Source organism: Alligator sinensis, unplaced genomic scaffold (assembly GCF_000455745.1).
Source record: "Alligator sinensis unplaced genomic scaffold, ASM45574v1 scaffold579_1, whole genome shotgun sequence".
NCBI classification, from domain to species: Eukaryota; Metazoa; Chordata; order Crocodylia; family Alligatoridae; genus Alligator; species Alligator sinensis.
Genome location: NW_005842023.1, coordinates 916,541 through 923,254, shown reverse-complemented (window position 1 = coordinate 923,254; position 6,714 = coordinate 916,541).

The following is a 6,714-nucleotide window of genomic DNA, read 5'->3' as shown; positions in this document are numbered from 1 at the left end:
CTTCCTGAGGGATGGTGTTTATACCGGAAAGCTGGCAAAGAAGAATGTTTCCAATTGTTTTAGTTGGTCTAATAAAAGATATTGGATTTACCGAAACAGCCTCGTCTGCCGGTGTCCTTAGAGCAACACGGCTGCAACCTACACCCACGCACTGGGACCAGGCTGTGTGCACTGTACCTAGCTTGCAGGGCCACGGCCCATGGGGAGTCCCGCAGGCTCAGTGACAAGGCTCTGGGGCCAGTTCTGGTCGGTGGGTCAGGGACTGGGCACCCCCGGGGTTAAGCTATAAGCATATGAAATGCAGAAGGGTTTGGAGGAGATTTTTGGAGACAAAAACCAGCCAGCATGCTGAAAACATCTCATCTGTTGGGAAATGCGTTGCATAGAATAAAAACCCTCCCACTTGTTCCAAATTCTTCAACCCAGTCAAAGTTTGGACTGTCTCATGCTGCTGCAGTTCTGGTTAGATATTTCCCCTCATTGATCTAGCAGTTTTCATACAAAGGAAGATATATATATATCCAGACACATGTGGTGATTCACCAACTGTCACAAAGTAAGCAATGGGCAGTCATTACTAGAACCCAAGTCTCTTTAATCCTCCTGCTATACAAGAAGCAATAGACTCCTCTTGCTACTATGTGTAAGAGTGGTGTAGCCATGATGGTCCAGAAATTATGCGAGAGGCAAGGATTTCTCAGGGATCATCTGTGTAGGTGAGACAAGCTAATGCATTGGAAGCTTGTTGCAATTATGCTCTCTCAAGTGGAACATGATACATCATTAATTTGTCCAGATCCAGTAGGTCTACAGGAGACCTTCCTTGCACATCCAATATCTGATTTAACCACAATGATGCGAATCACTGAACTGGTCTGGTTTACCAGCCAGACAAATAAAACATTGCTGCAACTGATCACAATTGTGTGTGAATGCCCAAACGTTAAAGAAATAAATCCAAGCATTTTGTGGATGCAACAGAAAGTTATTACAGCTCCCCAGGTGGGTGGAACAGGCCACTGTTCTGAGAACATCTGACTTCACCAACCAAACAACAGATCGTTTTCCTGGATAAATTACATTCATTCATAATAATTTGTACAAACCGCACACTCCTTCCCATTTTGATTTTTAGTGGTTTAGCTTCACCATGATAATTAAAACAGGAAAAGCTTTTGGTAGTTTTTGATTTTTTCAAAATATTTACAGCAGCAGATAACTTTTTAAAATTAGAAATTATATAAATATTGTTCTAAAACACAGAACCCACCATTTTCAGTACAGATTATTCTCACATTCCATGGACAGGTGACTTGGGGGGGGGGGGGGGGGAGTGCGCTGTTTGCCTGGGCAGGATCGAGTGACCTGGATGTGACAGCATTAGATCTATTGCATTTTTTTCCATCATAGAGCAGTGCTAGGTTGGAGTGAAGGTGCTAGATGAGAGTGCATGCTATCTTACTGCTACCTTCAAATAGCTTCCAGTTCATGCAGGGTTGACACAATTTATTGCTTTCAAGGTGAAGAGGTCAGCTCTTTATATGTCCAGGACAAATTAGGATGCTTTTGCTTGACAGCAGAGGCAGTTGCTGTTCTCCAGCAATGCAACACTTTTACAGGCAATGCTGTCAAACCTACAGATAGATGCAAAGCCTTCAATCAGGACAGGTCTTCATCATGGAAAGGTAGAATTGCTAGCAAAAGAATTTATACCAGTACTGCGTGTTGTACAGTGCTTTTTGCTAGGAGGGGTCTCTAACAGTTCAGAACTAGGATGGCTTCCTTTCTAGGTCTGCTCTAGTTTAGGCACAGCATATACTGCCCAGCTTCCTGCCAATTAGATTTCCACTTCCCAGCTTCCCCACCCGCAAACCAGCATTAGATATTTCACATCTCCTTTTTCTACCCTCTCCCATTGCACCCCATGGAACTAAAGTTATTTGATGATACCAGACTGGGGAGAGATTTAAACATGGCATAACCACCGTCAGATTTGTTTGAAACAGCCTGAATGGATAGGCCAAATATTTCCCTGATCTGTTTGGTTATTGTGTACAAAATACAAAATGATTTTTCATTTAAATTGACAACGAATGTTGCAGAAACTATAATTGGTTTTAAAAACTGGGAACCAATTTGCAGTCATTGCATATTCAAGGTAGACCTGGAGGCAGGACACAGGGAGTTCAGGAAGGTAGGAGACCTATAGCAACACCAGTTACAGTATCTGGATTAACTATTCTGTTGTAACTGTAACAACTAGAAAGATGTCAAATTGGGTCCCTGCAAGCTAATAAGTAACTTGGTAACACTAGCAGGAGGTGGAGGCAAGTATGGAAGCAGTTAGGCACAGCACAATTGGTTACATATTATGCTAGATGTATTCATTTTGCTTGTGTTGAAAACGAAAACATGCAAGGAGTCACCTTACTGTTCACCTCCAAGGGGTGGGACATTGCTTAGTGGGTGAACAGCAGAACTAGGAGTCAACCCTTCTGAATTTTGTCCCTGTCTCTTCCACTGGCTTACTGTGACCATGGACAAATCACTTAGGTCCAAATTTTCAACAATGGCCACTACTTTACTCCACTGAGGCTTCCTCCTACCAAGCTAGAGGTCTTCTAGGACAGGACCGTCTGACTGGAGGCCCATGAGGGGCCAGTATGCAGTCCATAAGCCCCTGCAGCCCCCTCTCCCACTGCTGTGTGGCAGGGGAGGGGAAAGGGGCAGTGGTGCGGGGAAGTTGGACAGCCCTGTTGTAGGACAGTGGTTACCATAGGATCTTTTTTGCCATGGCAAGCCAGAATGGCCTGGCTTGGGTCCAACATGACCCAATTCTAGGATCTGGTTGCTGCTGCCCCTGCTGCTGTTTCTCCCTGCTGTGGGGCTATGGCATGAGCAAGAGTCTCCTGCCATCAAAGCCACCCAACACCTGCCTGCAATGAAGGTAAAGCCCCCAGTGTCAAATTCCACCAAAACCTCCATATCTGTGGGCTGGATTCAGTGGCTTTACAGGCCAGATTCAGCCCCTGGGCTGTTGGTTGCTGACCCCTGTTTGAAGAGCCTCTGGGGCAGGTCCTCACTGTAGCTGTATATATTCTCAGATCTGCCTTTCTGCCTTTGCCACTTGTGTTATTGTGTTTGTGGGGGCACACCCACAGAATTATGATTGCACAGAGATCTTTCCATCAATTCAAGAACAGGCTTTTCTGGAACATAGAGCCTATTTTCTACAATGCCGAGCCATGGGCAGATGAACTTAATACCTATAGGTACCTACCTATTCGAACTGTATATTTACTGCTACAGCTAGAGGGTAAAGTGTTTACTTAGTTTGCCAAGATAAGAATGTCAGGCCCATGAGAGTAGGCTGTTTGTGAAAGACTTTTTAAGGAGACAACCTGCTGCAGTGGGTAGAACATGAGCCAGGAGACCTGCATTATATTCCCAGATCTGCTTTTGGAACCTTAGCCAATTCAGTCTTCTCAACCTCTCCGTATCTGATTCCTAATATTTACAAATTGGAGTAGGAGCTAGGGGCTAAACAACAAAGGAGACTTTCTGGTCATGTGCAGAAAAGTCCTTTTGTAAGTGATTAAGGTATTTTAATGGCAGAAGCTAGAGGCTTGTCTACATCACAGTGATGACAAGTCCTGACAGCAAAGTATTCAAGGATGCTTCGCCCACCCATGTCCACTGACAGACTCCAAACCCAGAAGCAATACTGTGAGGATGTTTCAGGTTCATCCTCAGTGGTCCACTCAGTGCTGGGGCTTGCTACAGCCATTGTTGTATAACAGGCCCTTAGAGGCTGACAGTCAGGGTCAGGTGTCAGATGAGTGGGAGTCTTGAGAATCTAAATTATAGTGTTAGGTAATTCAGGTCTACTTAAATTCCTTTGTTGATCTAACCTGGACTTTAAACAATGGGATTCTGAATTTAAGTCCACATTTAAATGCCTAATAATTGGCCTCATTCTCTAGGGCAAGTGGATTTGGCACCCAGAACCATGTCATCCAGCCCACGGGGCTCTACACAAGTCCAAAAATTTGGCAGCAGGCAAACATTTGCCATTCTCCTACTGCTAAGTTTCTGGACCCATGGGGAGCCCCCCACAGGCTGGACAGAATGGCTTTGCATGCTAGATGGGACACAGAGTGGTATGGGGCCCAATCCCAGCATATGAGGCATAGGGAAGGAAGTGTGGATCCCAATCCTAATGTGTGGGGCCTGATTCCTAGGGATGGGGCCAGGTGGAGGTGGTGTGGGGCCTGATCCCAGTGTAAAGGGCCAAGCAGGGGTGGTGTGGGCTCCAATCCTGGTGCATGAGGATGAGTGGGAGTAGCACAGGGCCAGATCCCAGCACAAGGGGTAGACACTGGGCCCAATCTGGGCCATGCAGGGGCTGGCTGAGGCCACGTGGGGTTTGATCCTGGCACATGGACTAGCCCCATGCCACACATCTGGCCTGGAAGGGCAAAAAGTTGAGCACCACTGTTCTAGTGACCCAAGCACCTAGCAGCACCCATATCAAAGCCTTTTTAGGCCTTTTTAATATGGATTTAAGAGCCTAACTTTTAACATGTATATATAAAATCCTGGCTATAGACTTTATTTAGATAGTAATGATTAGTCCCCATCACGTATCTAATATAACTGCACAAGCATTCAGCATTCTCGGATGTTACAGAGCCGCAGTGCCCTGCCCACACGTTTCATGGGTGTGCCCACATACTTCTCTCCATTGAAAACCTGCCTGAGACTCTGACATTCAGTCTGGTCTCATACCGAATCAAATTCCACCTTCGGCTGTTTCCTAGGCAACCGGTCCATCTCCATGTGTCTGCATAAGGAGGAAGGGAATGCAAGCTACTGTAATATTTTCACTTGGGCAATTATTTCAATAGGTTGAAAAATAATTGTAGATATGCAAATAAGAAAACTGCTGCAACATGAGCATCAGACCAAATGTTTGGCTATGGTTTATCCTCCTGAGCACACATACACAAGAGAAGAGACAAAATAACTCACTTGATACTTTTCCTATTAGAATATTGATGACCATTCATTTTATCTTTCCCTCTTTTCACAAATGGCTACTACTCTTCCAGTGGCTGAAGGCTTTCTGAGCCCGTCCCTGAACCTGGAGCTGAATCAACTGAAATATGTGCTGTGGGGAGACATAAGGAAGTTCCTATCAGCAAGGAGCCGAGAGAATTGCAATTGCACTCTTACTTCAGGTAATAACACATCATAAGGAGATTCTATTTCTGCCTCATAATTACAGCCCACAGTATACACTGATGGGGAATCAGATAGCACCGTGATGAGAAATTAACAAAGAAGCTTATGTACATAAAAGGGGTATTGCTCTATGATGGTCTGTAATGGGGTCTGGTGCTTAACTATCACATAGAAATAGATGACTATGCTGCTGCATGTCACACAGGATTGGTAAGGGGGCACGGGGTGACACCACTTTTTATCCTACTTGGTTGGATTTTTAACTTTTAAGATTAGCCTAAGTTGTTTTCTACTTTTCTTACAATGAAACAAAAGCCTCACTACCCTTATTGCCCAAGTCAACAAGGGATAGAGACTATCTTTTTCTATATTTGTACAGTGCCTAAACACCATGGGGCCTAATTTCTCAGCTAGCCTTTAGATGCTGCTGTAAAAACAACAATGAATACATATATCACTGTCCCACAGATTGCCTCAAAAAGTAACAATGCTGGAGTATCATTCAGTAGGAATACTCATTTGGTATAAATATTAGTAAGGGTCCCACGTCAATGTGAGATGCTGCTGCTCTTCCTAATGGAACAATGATGTGGTCTGCCATCAAAAGCAAAGCATGAATTAGAATAGTGGTTTTCAACATGGTCTGCGGGCCCCTGGAGGTTCACAGATTATGATCAATCAAAAGTATGTGAATACCTACACTTACAATTCAAAGGGGTCTGCACCTCCATTCAAAAATGTTTAGAGGTCCAAAAATTAAAAAAGGTTTAAAACCACTGGATTAGAACATTCACATGATGGTCAGAAGTGATCTCATTACTTAGACTTGGGGCTTTATCTTACAATCAAATTATTACTTGCAAGTTAAATGCCTACTGCAGCAAACTCAGAAGTGGCTTGAGGCATTGATACTGCAAGACAGAACAAACAGCTTTTCAGGATTTCTCTCTAAACATGCTCTAAAAATTATTCTGGCTATGGAGGCAGATTTCTTTTTTCCAAGGAAGCTTTTAAACATTACTAATTACAGCAGGTTTGCAAATAGAGAGCCTAATTAGTAATTACATCTTGAGTTGAGTGAGGAAGTAATTTGCCCTCAGGCAAATTTTTGTTGGAGGTTATCTAGGCTAGGGACAGAAATTACATATAAACTGGTATAAGTGATTAGAAACTGGTTCAAATCTGTAACACAACAGAAGTTCTGTGCACAGAAACCAATTGCAAAATGGCTGAAACTGATTTAAGATAATTATGGATGGATGTAGTATCAGACTTCACTGATTTAGGTTAAATCAGTTCATTGAACTTCTGTCCCAGATCCCCTCCAGATTCAAATTCTCTCTCAGTCCCCCAGCAGCCCAGGATGCTTTACACCTCCCCTGCAAGCCCTGCTCCCTCCCCTTGCAGGGTGCTGGCTAGCCTTGGCCCAAGCTGTCTGCTCCAGCTGAGCAGAGAGGCATGCTCTAGTGC